We start from the raw sequence: 16,234 nt of genomic DNA on the forward strand, positions 1-16,234 counted from the left end.
TATGAAAATTAAGGCAAGATAAAAAAAAATCAATTTACATTTATAATCTTATTTGGCCAGTGAAACAGAAAATATTTGTATGTTTGTTTGAATGTTTCCTAGATCGGCTTTCATATATGTTAATTGTATAGCTTGTGATTATGTATTTTGCCATATTTGTGGCTAAAACTAAAAACAATTTAATTATGATTATTTCATTCCTTACATTAATTGTGTGGTTGCTGTGATGCTTTATTTGTTTATTTATTTATTTTAATCTCCCTTGAAAAAGTCATGTACTTTTAAATTATAGTAAGAAATATCACACAAACTCTTGTGTATTCATTTACAAAATGAAAGTCTCTAGATTTTATTACAAGAGAGTTTCAGAATAATCCTAGAACACAACCAAACATGGAACACTTTAAAATGGTCCTCAAATAAGCAAATAGTTATTTTCTTTATCAAATAAAATGTTATTTGTTAACTGGAGGGTATTTGTTTCCACAGCAAGAAATACAGCCAGTGTTAGCATTTTGTAATTAAAGGTGCCCCGAGCAAAAATGTTCACGACCGCATAATACCATAATCTTTACAAATCCTTTAGCTTTCCTGACAAGACATCAATAAGTCAAAGGCAAAGACACAGGAAAATAATAGAACCAAAGGCACTCAGGATGCAATAAAAAAGAGGATTAGATCTACATTACTTTCATTACATTATATTGTATTTTTATTATTAGGTCCACTGTTATCATTTAATCTTGGAGCTAGTGTATCTGATAGAGTGGAACAAAAACAAATGGAATTTTTTTTCCCCCCTAAAGAATTCTAGATGAAAAGGATTATCTGTGCATGTATTTAAATGAAAAAAAGAAATGTAAATTGTGATGTGAACTGCCACAGGCTGTGAGTATAGTACCTTTCCTGTTAAACTGATTACAGGCCTGAACTTTGGCTTTGGGGCAAAATATTTTTTTCTTCCTTTCTAGTAACCAATAGAGTAGTTTGATTAAATGGTGAGAACTTCAACAACACGGTAAAATTGTAATTTCATGTGTGCAAGATAGATATTTTTATTTGTCCTAGCAACATAAGTGCATGGAATGGAGGTCATTTAGGATGGCAAGGAACATCTGCATTAGTTTTTCTATGTTTTACTTATGTGTACAGGGTTGAACTGTCCCACAGGGGTACAGGGGAAACCACCGGTCGGCCCCACTGCCTGAAGGCCCACCCCTCCTGTAGAAATAAGGTTCTAGACCAGGCATGTCCAAACTGCGGCCCTCCAGCTGTTGAGAAACTACACATCCCAGCATGCCCTGACACAGCTTTAGAATTCTCTGACAGCAAATCTGTGTCAGGGCATGCTGGGATATGCAGTTTCACAACAGCTGGAGGGCCGCAGTTTGGACATGCCTGTTCTAGACTTTGCATTTGAATTATACATTATACATATGTTACATTATGCTGCTCAGAACTATGGCCCTCATTCCGAGTTGATCGGTCGCAAGGCGAATTTAGCAGAGTTACACACGCTAAGCCGCCGCCTACTGGGAGTGAATCTTAGCTTCTTAAAATTGCGACCGATGTATTCGCAATATTGCGATTACTAACTACTTAGCAGTTTCAGAGTAGCTCCAGACTTACTCTGCCTGTGCGATCAGTTCAGTGCTTGTCGTTCCTGGTTGACGTCACAAACACACCCAGCGTTCGCCCAGGCACTCCCACCGTTTCTCCGGCCACTCCTGCGTTTTTTCCGGAAACGGTAGCGTTTTCAGCCACACGCCCCTGAAACGCCGTGTTTCCGCCCAGTAACACCCATTTCCTGTCAATCACATTACGATCGCCGGAGCGAAGAAAAAGCCGTGAGTAAAAATACTTTCTTCATAGTAAAGTTACTTGGCGCAGTCGCAGTGCGAACATTGCGCATGCGTACTAAGCGGATTTTCACTGCGATGCGATGAAAAATACCGAGCGAACAACTCGGAATGAGGGCCTATGTTGTATTTTCTACAGTATGTTTCCATCCTCTAGCAGTATTTACTATATACAGTATACAGTATTAATCAAGGGGCCCAGACAATGCCCTCTCTAATGGTTAGCCAAACCTCTATAGTGACTGGCCAGGCCCCTACCACTGCATTCCCCTGTATGTGTATATACACCCATCTAAATTCCCACTTCAACTACTATATACAGTATATAGGGCCTAATTCAGACCTGATCATAGCAGCAACTTTGTTAGCAGATGGGCAAAACCATGTGCACTGCAGGGGGGAGGGTTAGATTTGGGTGTGCTATTTAGTTTCTGTGCAGGGTAAATACTGGCTGCTTTATTTTTACACTGCAATTTAGATTTCAGTTTGAACACACCCCACCCAAATCTGCGGTGGTGTGGTGGGTGAGGGAGGGGCGAGTGCGGGGGTGCCACGGGTGGGGGAGGAGGTCCGGAGCCACCGTGGGTGGTTGAGGGGGGTTGTCCCTTTGGCAGTGGCTCTCCTGGAGACTCGCACAGCAGCCAAGCAGCCAGTAACTATTGTTAGCGCCGATGTCCCAATGCGCTGCGTTACAGGTAAGAAGATGCACTCAATATACTACTGCTCCCAGCAGTCCTTAGCACCGGAATCCTTCGGCGCTAAGGGCTGCTGGGAGCTGTAGTTTATTTAGTGCATCTACTGCCCTGTAATGCGGTGCGTTGGGACACCGGCACTAACAATAGTGACTGCCTGGAAGAACTGACTGACCCACTGAATCAATGTAAAAGGTGAGAGTGCTGTGCAGTGTCAGTGACCCACTGCACTGCACAGCACTGTCACCTTTTACATTGATTCAGCATCCAAACATTACCCTCTGCAATATCACCCACTCTTATATAGGGAAAGGAAAGACAAAAGAAATCCTTTTTGGGAGCACTCTTATTTGAAAATTATAATAATAATGAATCAAAATAATATGCATTGAGATGATGTGATAATGAATAATCTAAAACTTAGCATTTATTCTGTTCCTTAAAATATCGACCTGTACGGTCCGAAATAATTAACATCTCTATCTTAATTTTTATATATATAAGAGATAGGAGGATGAAAATATAGATTGAAATAGTGAGAGTGAGCCATTACATTAGCCATATCAGGGCCGGCAGCCCAGATGCTGTGTTGCGGAGTCAGGGCCTCTGGGGATCTGGGCGTGACTGTGGCAGGGAGGCACTTCTGTGACATCACGCGCAGAGGAGGCTCCGGGGCTCAAAGAGTATGCGGCACAAGGAGGGCTATGAAACCCTTCCGCTGCTTTCATACACATCTATGCCGGTGGCCGCAGCAGCGCCGTGGCTAGGGAGTGGGGATTGTTGGTGCCGGAGGGGGCAGGTGGACTGGCAGCAGGACATAAGACGCTGCAGTAAAAGGATTTTTTTTTCCCTCTGTACAGCATTGAGACTTGCTGCAGATGCAGTGGCATACCCTCCAACTGTACCTTTTTGGCAAGTACAGTACCTTTTTTATGGTCTGTACCGATTTTTGGCTCTCCAAACTTCCATTGAAAGTATAGGCAAAAGGGCATGGCCACATCACTTTACCCGTGGCCACGTCCCCTTTTCGAATTTGTACCGATTTTTACGTGTAAATTGTTGGAGGGCATATTGCTGCAGATGCAGTGGGCCTATTTTGGGGTGTGGACCTGGAGCTGAAGCTCCATCAGGCCCCATTGTTAATCCTGCTCTGGGAACACACAGCAGTCAAAGGGCAGAGCCTCCCATTGGATGTAACCTGTGTGGGAGGGCATTTCTCGCCCAATCAGCTGTGGACTGGGTGTGATAGACCTGCTGCTAACCCAATGAGAGCTCCAAGCCACGCCCAGCGTTATACACACAGTCACAGAGTGACAGATCTGGGCTATTATATAGAAGATGAGTTCATTTTTAAACAGATTCATTGTAAGCCATAAGAATGATATCTGGGAAGAAATGTCAGCAAGGAAGTTGGAGACTTAAAACATGAATGATGGCGAGTGGTCAATTCAAAATAGGAAGATTTATTGCACACGGACAGTAAATACTGTAGTATTGGAAGGAAACCAAAGGGTTTTATGGGGGAGACTCATTTATCTGTGAAGTTCTGTCCAACCATCTCACACTAATATTTTATTATAAAGGCATAAATGTATGCTAAGGAATATGGCATGCAGAAAAAATGTAGGGACAAAGCATAGAGACTTCTAGAACTACAACCGAGAAAAGGAAAGGTAAGGAAGTTACACCAAAGAAAGAGTCAGAAAAATTTGAACCAGTTAAATACAATGTAATGAAGGCCCATAGACAAGAAGTGTTTGACAGATGCAGTTATCTAAGACAAATATTAAGACTTTGAAAACAAAGTACTGGTCCTTAGATATTTGCTGTTATTAGGTTAATTTGTATCTTCATCAGCACTGTCTTTGTTTAGGTGTCAGAATGTCACTGGAATGTGGGGAATTAGTTTGGTCAGTTATGGTTTCACACTGCTGTCTGGAAGGTGCAGAGAATAATGGGGCACTGGTCTTCACCAAGGACTCCCTGCAAGGGATTCAGTATGAATTCCTGACTGTCGGGATCCCGGCGGTCAGGAGACCGATACCGGAATACCGACAGTCAAAATCCCAACATTGAGCACAGCATGCCCCTCACGGGCTCAGTGGCAACACTATTCTATTCCCCCTTGGATGGTGGCATGGACCACCACCAAAGAGGGAATACTGGGCATCTGTCGGGATTTCGACCGCCGGCATTGTTTCCACTGTCGGGATTCCGGCATCAGTATTTCGATCGCCAGGATTCCAACAGTCAGGAAATTAACTGCATAGCCCTGCAAGGAGGTAGGGGGCTCCTCTGCAGATACGCCGCAGGTTCCAGCCTCCTGGTAACAGATGTGACAGTAGGGAACTGGAAGAGATGCACCTGAAAGGTATTAAGTATGGCTGACAGGAATGAGTAGCATTGGCTTTTGCTCAGTCGGGTCTGCAGAGTAGACCTAAAACAGCAGAGGGGGCTGCACAAAAAACAAACCCCAACTGCACCTTTAAACTTGTTTTTAATATTGTGTCTGCCTTTAAAGTAAGCTCTCCGGGGATCAGCACCGTGTACCACAGCCGCTGCAGCCGGGACAGAGCAATCAGTGCCTCCCTCCTATATCTGCCTGCCTCCCTAGACTCCCACGGCATAGTTTGCACAGGTTTCTTGGGGGCGGGCAAATACAGGAGGGAGGTGCTGATTGATCTGTCCCAGCTGAAGTTCTCCTCTGGGGTCTTCCAGATTATTTAACAGTGAGCAAGTATGAATCTGTCATTTAAATATAAATTATGGAGTTATATCAATCAATGTATTAAACTGGAGAAGGCATAAGGAAGTGATAAACCAGTGATATGTGCAAGTTGATAAAGGCACCAGCCAATCAGATCCCTACTGTTAATTTACATATTGGAGCTGATTGGCTGGTGCCTTTATCACCTTGCACATATCACTGGTTTATCACTTCCTTATGCCTTCTTCAGGTTAATACATCTGCCCCAATGTGCCTAATTCAAAGTTGATTGCAGCAGCAAATTTGTTAGCAGTTGGGCAAAACCATGTGCAGTGCAGGGGGGCAGATATAACATGCGCAGAGAGAGTTAGATTTGGGTGGGGTGTGTTCAATCTGAAATCTAAATTGCAGTGTAAGAATAAAGCAGCCTGTATTTACCCTGCACAGAAACAAAATAACCCATCCAAATCTAACTCTTTCTGCAAATGTTATATTTGCCCCCCCCCCCCCCCCCCCCCATGCGCAGTGCACATGGTTTTGCCCAACTGCTAACAAATTTGCTTCTGCGATCAACTCTAATTTACCCCCAATAAGCAGAGCCGGCCTTAGCTATAGGCAGGCTAGGCATTTGCCTAGGGCATCCAAGCATGTCTAGGGGCATCCAAGTGTGTCCCTGCAGTATCTCATGCTGGGAGGGACAGTCTGCAAACTAACTGTTACTTTCCAAATGTATTCAATCAGTACTTGTATACACTGCTGTTTACATTTGTCAAATAGAATATACACTGCCCCTTAAAGTTAAACTCCCTCCGACATGCTTGAATGCCCTTGACTTGTGAGATGACAGCAGAAGCCCGGTAACTGCAATTCCTGGACATGTGACAATTTCACTGACTATTTAAAGTTATTACTGGATGGCTCCTTATGATACCACATGTGTATTTTGGATGACTGCTCCACATAACTCTTACATCACCTATACTGCTTGTGCACATGGGGGAGGGGAACCCTGCCATCCTGTGTGTGTCCCTTATCCCTGTGCAGACCCCAGGTGTCTGCAGGGATATAACATGGGCAGTGTTCTCCCCACACTTTATTTCTCAGTCAGTCCATGCCGTAAAATTCCCCTGCCATTCCCTTTCATAATGTAGTATATACTGTATGTTAGGGTTCAAATAGTTGCAGTATAATTTTAATATGTTAGATATCTTCCATTAGTTTCAAGATATAGCTAATAGTCAAAACTCAAAATTATGATTTGAAAATACTTTAGCTCTACAACATTAGGATTGAAATTGAAAATTGTCTGTTTTACCTTTCTCAGTAAATCTTTCATTTGAATTATATAGTTGATGGCCCATGAAAGGCGTAGGCAAAGTACTATACAGTTGTAGTTAATTTTATTGGTTTTTCTATCTGGGAGATATGAAAGCTCTATGTCTTTCATAGTCTTGTAGGTGTAACCAATTTAATTACAAGATGTCATATAGGATAGAGCATAGAAAGCATATTGTCTCTTGGCATTTTTGTAATGAAAGTAAATGGGATTTACAGCCTAATAATACAGTGACTCAGTACAGGATAATAAAAGGCTAAACCAGAAATTTTATATTTATATATATATATATATATATATATATACATACATACACACACAGGGCCTGAGATCGTGTTGGGAGTAAATTGGTTGTACATTGTATTCTCACTTTGTATACTTGTAGATATGCAGTGTTGCATGCATCCTGCAATGCACCGCCAACTATGTGTACTCTTGGTTTGCTTCTAGTCATCATCGTTAGTGCACTCTCACACCTACCCTAAATTACTTGCAATCTTTGAAATACAAGTATTGCAATAGTCTGATAAGTGGGAGAGAAGGCACCTACATCGCTGATACCAATAGCAAAATCCATACACCCCAGGCCCTCAGTTTATTCAAAAATACATGATAAACAGTATCACAAGAGAGCGCTTATATAAAAAACGTTGTCATAGACAATTTATTAGATCACATATAGTAAAAAATATCTAGATGCAATGCATAGAATAAAATATCTATAAAATATGATTCACTGCTGATAATAAGCCACGCTACCACCTGTAACCACTATCATGTCAGTATAAGAGCAGTGCACAGAAACAGGACTTCTGCTCAGATGAGTAAATTGAGGCAATCTAACAAATGACAATTATACGCTTCTATAGTTATCAAATCAGGTGCTCCATTTAAAAAGCAGATCAGTATAAATTATTGGTCACCTAATTAAAAATAAAAAATTAATATAATGCAGCAGCTCCCATAAGAGTATTCTGTAGTACTCAAAATCGAAAATCAAAAATATATGATAAACAGTATCACAAGAGAGCGCTTATGTAAAATACTTTGTCATAGACAAATTATTAGATCACATATAGTAAAAAATATATAGATGCAATGCATAGAATAAAATATCTATAAAAATATGATTCACTGCTGATAATAAGCCACGCTACCATGTGTATTATCCCACTTGCATACCGCACATAGGGGGTCATTCTGACCCGTTCGCATGCAGCGGTTGTTCGCTGAGGTGCGAGCGGGTCAGAACTGCACATGCACGGCGTGTGCATTGCACACGTGTGCCGTTGCCTGGCGACCGGAGCGCCTAGCGTGAAGAAAGACGCAGCGCTGAACGGAAAGAAGATTGACAGTGGAGTGGCGATTCGGGCGGATACTCACCATTGGAGGCCATTTTCGGGGAGTGGTGAGATGAACGCAGACGTGTCCAGGCGAACGGAGGGCGGATGTCTGACAAAAGGTCCAGGACCTTTATCGCTGGATCCGTCGCACTGGGTAAGTAGCTGCAGGGCTGGTCTCGTTTTACAGGAAAATGTTCAAGCATAGCAGGGCTGCAAGTGATCGCAGCCCTGCTATGCTAAAATACACTCTCCCATAGGCGGGGACTAGTTGATCGCAGCAGTAGCAAAAAGTCGCTGGCTGCGTTCAACTCAGTCTGAAGGCCCCCATAAAGTCCACAGCCAGAGAACAATTGGTATGATAATCCACTGGACTCCAAATATCAATAAGGTCCCAAACAGTTCCAATTGGAAAAGTAATGTGGATGAATGAAAGTGAGCTGTGTTTGCTCAACTGTAACCGTAGAGCATGCACTGTGCTACCACCTCCCCAGCCTCCAGAAGATTGTTGCTCACCACTGGTTCCTTGGGGTCTCAGCGAGATCGGCTGTCAGCGTGCAGGGTTCGTGATGTTGTGTGTGAGCGGCGGTTTTCAACTCAATTAGCGGGGAGGGAGGGCGCAGTAAAAATAATTAATGAAGCTTCAAAAACTCCTATGTCTCTCCTTATAGATTTTATTTATTTATGTATATGTATACATATTTATATTTGATAAATGTGTTTCTTTGTTGCTTTTTAAGCAGGTCGATTTTGGCCACTGATGTACTTACGTGTGCCGATATAATCTTTATAACTCACTAAAATACTGGCTATAAATAATTAAATTCTGTTTACTAATGCTAAAGAACACCTCACTATTACCTGATTGATCCACTTGTGATTAAGTAACCATGCTGCTTCAATGATTGGTCACCTAGGAGTTTAAATACAGCTCTCCATCACACTGCATCACCTTCTGATGAAAACGTGGTCTTGTTCTAACGGAGAAACGCGTGAAGGATTAGCCATGCTGCCTGCATCTCCCTTCGGATCTTTACCAGCACATCACCACAGCTTTACCTTGAACCAGCGGCATCTGTCACAGATACAATACCGAGAGCTGCGTCCTCCCTCCCTGCTAATTGAGTTGAATACCGCCGCTCACACACAACATCACGGACCCTGCAGCCAGTCGGATCTTAACCAAAACCCGAACCAGATCTCCGGAGAAGATCTGAAACAAGTCCTGCTTTGGATCTTCCCATGGTTCGGAATTCAGATTTTAAGTCTGAATTTTAGGTTTTGGATATGTTTTGGATTGCAAAAATAACATAATTTTAGTGTTTTTTAAAATTATATAAAAAAAAGAAAAAGAAGAATCCGTATCCAAAACCAAAACTAGTGAGGCGGTTTAGGCAAAACCAAAACCGGAAACAAATAAGAGCCAAATTAGAACAAAAACCAGCCAAAATGTCTGGCACACGTATCTAATATTGAGCACTGTGGTGTCGGCACATGCGCAGTTCAGACCTGATCGGCTGCTGTACAAAAATGCACGGCAGTGATCAGGTCTGAATTAGGCCCTATGGGTGCTGCTAAGCTGCTATCTTGCACACTTGTTCTGTATGTTGTCAAATTGGTCTTTTTTAAGTCTTGTTTTTAAATTTTTGCTTTGTAGCATTTTCATCATTGTGGTTATCAACTTTTGAAACCTAAAAAAAACACAGGAAGTTTGAGAATTAGCTATAGCCTTCAGAAATACTGTACACAACCATCATTGTTGAAGTATGTTTTGTATATAAGAAATCACTGCCACACACCTCTTGCTTCTGGCTAGCAGGGTGCCAGGAAGCAAGGATTCTGCTGCAGACACTCCAGACAGGCACACTGCAGCCTATAAAGCCAATCAGAGTGTCCTCAGCAGCGGTAAGTGCTTTCAGAATGCTTGCTGGTGATGCAGGCCCAGCCCCCTCTGTGCGATGTAATGATCATGCACAGTATGTGATGTCACTAATAGATTATTTCTTACGTGAAAACTGAACCTTTATTTTGTTTAATAAAATAATATAATACAACAGAAAAAGTCTTGTGCTAGCGAATAAATAAATTACAGAAAAAAGTATGACATTGGTGCAAGTTAAAACAGTACTGTATGCTCCTCTTGTTGCAGTTTTACTAATGCAGGGGTGGCCAGACTTTTGGAGGTTGTGATCTACTATGAAAGCTGAAAAGCTTTCATGATCTAACTGGGAGGCACAATAGCGTGCACCGCAGGCATGCGCCTACAAAAGGGGGCGTGGTGTAACAAAAAGGGAAAGTGACCTCGTTGTACAGGATGTGGCGACAGCAGTTTGCGCCTTACCTGTCATACTACTGTATATGCAAGAGTTTTTACTATAGAAAGTATATGAAAAATACAAGGAATTTATTATAAATATATTCTTTGTATTATTCGAATAATTTTTATAGTCAAAACTTTGGAGTAAAAAGTCTATGACAGTGCCTCACCTACCTATCTTTTCCAAACATCTCTGAATAAAATTCACCAAATTCCCAGCAGAATATCCTGCTGCACCTTTGTGTAATGTCCACATGAACCCTTGGGCTCATATATTATGTGTAAATCTGGCTCTGGTCTAATTTATTACTAGCCAGTGCCTCCTGAGCCATTTACCTCTTAGCACATCCCTGAGAACATCCCACAGGAAGAAAACACATAACCTCAACAAATTAATAAACTCAAACACATTGCCCCCACAGAATAAACCCTCAAACACATTGGGCCTAACTCAGACCTGATCGTAGCAGCAAATTTGTTAGCAGATGGGCAACACCTTGGGGGTCATTCAGACCTGATCGCACGCTACATTTTTTTTGCAGCTCTGTGATCAGGTCAGAACTGTGCATGCGTATGCACCGCAATGCACAGGCACATCGCCCCCCGGTGACGTGGATCACCAGACAGTGATGGAATGAACGAAGAAAGCAATCGCACCGACGATCGCAAGAAGATTGACAGGAAGAGGCCGTTTGTGGTTGTCACCTGACTGTTTCCAGGGAGTGTCCTAAAAAATGCAGGTGTATCCAGCCGTTGGAAGGGAGGGTTCCTGACATCAGATCCGGGCCGGATGATCACACTGGAAGAGTAAGTCCTGAGCTGTGCAGAGACGGCACAAACTTCTGTTTGGGTAGCTCTCTGCACATGAGATCGCACCCCTGCACAGCGACTAACCTCTCCCCCTGTAGGCGGTCACTACCTGATTGCAGGGATGCAAAAAATTCACCCTAGCAATCTGGTCTGAATTAGGCCCCATGTGCACTGCAGGTGGGGCAGATATAACATGTGCAGAGAGAGTTATATCTGGGTGAGTTATTTTGTTTCTGTGCAGGGTAAACACTGGCTGCTTTATTTTTACACTGCAATTTATATTTCAGTTTGAACACACCACACCCAAATCTAACGCTCTTTGCACATGTTATATCTGCCTCCCCTGCAGTGCACATGGGGGGTCATTCTGACCCGTTCGCTTGCTGCGTTTTAACGCAGCAGAGTGAACGAGTCCCTGCTGCGCATGCGCCAGTGCTGTAGTGCACCTGCGCATGCCGACGGCCGAAGGCCGTAGTAGGACAGCGATCGCCTCTGCCTGATTGACAGGCAGAGGTGATCGATGGGCGGGAGGGGCCGAAACGGCGCGTTTGGCCGCCGTTTTGTAGGCGCAGTCCGGCCAATTCAGGTGTGGCCGGACCGAATGGGAGGCGGGCTGCAGCGGCTGCATGACATCATACGCAGCCGCTGCGGGCCGGGAAGCAAGGAGTAGCTCCCGGCCAGAACGCTGAAGCGGCGCTGGTAGGGAGCTACTCCTGAAGTGCACAGGCATCGCCACTGTGCGATGCCTTTGCACATCTGCGAGGGGGCGGGCTAGCCCTGTGCAGGGCGTCCCCCCGCATGTCAGGAAAGATGATCGTAGCTGTGCTAACTCGGAATGACCCCCCATGGTTATCCCCAACTGCTAACAAATTTGCTGCTACGATAAGGTCTGAATTACCCCCAAAGTGAGAAGATAAGCTGAAGGCTGCATAAGCCTGAGGCCATATAAGCGATCAACTTTTTGTGATTGATTGTTAAATGACTAAGCAGTTGCTAGGCAGATCAGTTTTCCCGGTTGGTTTTTTCCTATTGGTTTAAGGGGTTGTGCATCAGGATGAAGAGGAGGGTCTTAGGTTAGTATATAGGGGGTGGCCATCTTGCTAGACTCCCTCTTGCCTTTCAGTTTATGCCCGCCCGCCCTCCCAGAATGCGTCTACGTTTTTTGTTCTTGCTGTGGGCTATTGAAAGCCAGATTGGCGGGAAATCGCTGCCAACCAGCTGTCACACAGGCATAAGTGGTCATTGTGGGGCTCCCTCTTTAAATGGACGGCAGGTGTGTCCTTTTCTTGCGGTTGGACATTTAGACGTTCCCCTGCGGGAACCGAACGTTTGCCAGAGAAAGAGGGGTAAGGCCAGCACAATGCGGGTTATGCGGGAAGGAGGCGGGGTATGTGTACTCCCCTCCTTGGTTTGGTGGTTTGTCATCTAGGTGACGGGTGCTGGTGTTTGGCAGCGGTTTTCTGTTTGCCATCCTCCAAACTAAAGTTAATATATATTCAATTCAATTCTAATTCGGCCTCAATTATTAGTTTAAAGAGTTGGTCAGCGATTAATAAACATCGTCTGACCTTTAACTCCAGCTACTGTGTCCGTGTCTTTATTTCAGTGTGTGGTGTGGTTTTATTTAGTGATAAGCTAGCTTAAGTAAAAGGTTTATGTAATCACAATAAAGTTATGAGCGGCTTAGATAAGCTGAAGGCTGCATAAGCCTGAGGCCATATAAGCGATCAACTTTTTGTGATTGGTTGTTAAATGACTAAGCAGTTGCTAGGCAGATCAGTTTTCCCGGTTGGTTTTTTCCTATTGGTTTAAGGGGTTGTGCATCAGGATGAAGAGGAGGGTCTTAGGTTAGTATATAGGGGGTGGCCATCTTGCTAGACTCCCTCTTGCCTTTCAGTTTATGCCCGCCCGCCCTCCCAGAATGCGTCTACGTTTTTTGTTCTTGCTGTGGGCTATTGAAAGCCAGATTGGCGGGAAATCGCTGCCAACCAGCTGTCACACAGGCATAAGTGGTCATTGTGGGGCTCCCTCTTTAAATGGACGGCAGGTGTGTCCTTTTCTTGCGGTTGGACATTTAGACGTTCCCCTGCGGGAACCGAACGTTTGCCAGAGAAAGAGGGGTAAGGCCAGCACAATGCGGGTTATGCGGGAAGGAGGCGGGGTATGTGTACTCCCCTCCTTGGTTTGGTGGTTTGTCATCTAGGTGACGGGTGCTGGTGTTTGGCAGCGGTTTTCTGTTTGCCATCCTCCAAACTAAAGTTAATATATATTCAATTCAATTCTAATTCGGCCTCAATTATTAGTTTAAAGAGTTGGTCAGCGATTAATAAACATCGTCTGACCTTTAACTCCAGCTACTGTGTCCGTGTCTTTATTTCAGTGTGTGGTGTGGTTTTATTTAGTGATAAGCTAGCTTAAGTAAAAGGTTTATGTAATCACAATAAAGTTATGAGCGGCTTAGATAAGCTGAAGGCTGCATAAGCCTGAGGCCATATAAGCGATCAACTTTTTGTGATTGGTTGTTAAATGACTAAGCAGTTGCTAGGCAGATCAGTTTTCCCGGTTGGTTTTTTCCTATTGGTTTAAGGGGTTGTGCATCAGGATGAAGAGGAGGGTCTTAGGTTAGTATATAGGGGGTGGCCATCTTGCTAGACTCCCTCTTGCCTTTCAGTTTATGCCCGCCCGCCCTCCCAGAATGCGTCTACGTTTTTTGTTCTTGCTGTGGGCTATTGAAAGCCAGATTGGCGGGAAATCGCTGCCAACCAGCTGTCACACAGGCATAAGTGGTCATTGTGGGGCTCCCTCTTTAAATGGACGGCAGGTGTGTCCTTTTCTTGCGGTTGGACATTTAGACGTTCCCCTGCGGGAACCGAACGTTTGCCAGAGAAAGAGGGGTAAGGCCAGCACAATGCGGGTTATGCGGGAAGGAGGCGGGGTATGTGTACTCCCCTCCTTGGTTTGGTGGTTTGTCATCTAGGTGACGGGTGCTGGTGTTTGGCAGCGGTTTTCTGTTTGCCATCCTCCAAACTAAAGTTAATATATATTCAATTCAATTCTAATTCGGCCTCAATTATTAGTTTAAAGAGTTGGTCAGCGATTAATAAACATCGTCTGACCTTTAACTCCAGCTACTGTGTCCGTGTCTTTATTTCAGTGTGTGGTGTGGTTTTATTTAGTGATAAGCTAGCTTAAGTAAAAGGTTTATGTAATCACAATAAAGTTATGAGCGGCTTAGATAAGCTGAAGGCTGCATAAGCCTGAGGCCATATAAGCGATCAACTTTTTGTGATTGGTTGTTAAATGACTAAGCAGTTGCTAGGCAGATCAGTTTTCCCGGTTGGTTTTTTCCTATTGGTTTAAGGGGTTGTGCATCAGGATGAAGAGGAGGGTCTTAGGTTAGTATATAGGGGGTGGCCATCTTGCTAGACTCCCTCTTGCCTTTCAGTTTATGCCCGCCCGCCCTCCCAGAATGCGTCTACGTTTTTTGTTCTTGCTGTGGGCTATTGAAAGCCAGATTGGCGGGAAATCGCTGCCAACCAGCTGTCACACAGGCATAAGTGGTCATTGTGGGGCTCCCTCTTTAAATGGACGGCAGGTGTGTCCTTTTCTTGCGGTTGGACATTTAGACGTTCCCCTGCGGGAACCGAACGTTTGCCAGAGAAAGAGGGGTAAGGCCAGCACAATGCGGGTTATGCGGGAAGGAGGCGGGGTATGTGTACTCCCCTCCTTGGTTTGGTGGTTTGTCATCTAGGTGACGGGTGCTGGTGTTTGGCAGCGGTTTTCTGTTTGCCATCCTCCAAACTAAAGTTAATATATATTCAATTCAATTCTAATTCGGCCTCAATTATTAGTTTAAAGAGTTGGTCAGCGATTAATAAACATCGTCTGACCTTTAACTCCAGCTACTGTGTCCGTGTCTTTATTTCAGTGTGTGGTGTGGTTTTATTTAGTGATAAGCTAGCTTAAGTAAAAGGTTTATGTAATCACAATAAAGTTATGAGCGGCTTAGATAAGCTGAAGGCTGCATAAGCCTGAGGCCATATAAGCGATCAACTTTTTGTGATTGGTTGTTAAATGACTAAGCAGTTGCTAGGCAGATCAGTTTTCCCGGTTGGTTTTTTCCTATTGGTTTAAGGGGTTGTGCATCAGGATGAAGAGGAGGGTCTTAGGTTAGTATATAGGGGGTGGCCATCTTGCTAGACTCCCTCTTGCCTTTCAGTTTATGCCCGCCCGCCCTCCCAGAATGCGTCTACGTTTTTTGTTCTTGCTGTGGGCTATTGAAAGCCAGATTGGCGGGAAATCGCTGCCAACCAGCTGTCACACAGGCATAAGTGGTCATTGTGGGGCTCCCTCTTTAAATGGACGGCAGGTGTGTCCTTTTCTTGCGGTTGGACATTTAGACGTTCCCCTGCGGGAACCGAACGTTTGCCAGAGAAAGAGGGGTAAGGCCAGCACAATGCGGGTTATGCGGGAAGGAGGCGGGGTATGTGTACTCCCCTCCTTGGTTTGGTGGTTTGTCATCTAGGTGACGGGTGCTGGTGTTTGGCAGCGGTTTTCTGTTTGCCATCCTCCAAACTAAAGTTAATATATATTCAATTCAATTCTAATTCGGCCTCAATTATTAGTTTAAAGAGTTGGTCAGCGATTAATAAACATCGTCTGACCTTTAACTCCAGCTACTGTGTCCGTGTCTTTATTTCAGTGTGTGGTGTGGTTTTATTTAGTGATAAGCTAGCTTAAGTAAAAGGTTTATGTAATCACAATAAAGTTATGAGCGGCTTAGATAAGCTGAAGGCTGCATAAGCCTGAGGCCATATAAGCGATCAACTTTTTGTGATTGGTTGTTAAATGACTAAGCAGTTGCTAGGCAGATCAGTTTTCCCGGTTGGTTTTTTCCTATTGGTTTAAGGGGTTGTGCATCAGGATGAAGAGGAGGGTCTTAGGTTAGTATATAGGGGGTGGCCATCTTGCTAGACTCCCTCTTGCCTTTCAGTTTATGCCCGCCCGCCCTCCCAGAATGCGTCTACGTTTTTTGTTCTTGCTGTGGGCTATTGAAAGCCAGATTGGCGGGAAATCGCTGCCAACCAGCTGTCACACAGGCATAAGTGGTCATTGTGGGGCTCCCTCTTTAAATGGACGGCAGGTGTGTCCTTTTCTTGCGGTTGGACATTTA

The sequence above is a fragment of the Pseudophryne corroboree genome, chromosome 6 (assembly GCF_028390025.1).
Source record: "Pseudophryne corroboree isolate aPseCor3 chromosome 6, aPseCor3.hap2, whole genome shotgun sequence".
In the NCBI taxonomy this organism is placed as follows: domain Eukaryota; kingdom Metazoa; phylum Chordata; class Amphibia; order Anura; family Myobatrachidae; genus Pseudophryne; species Pseudophryne corroboree.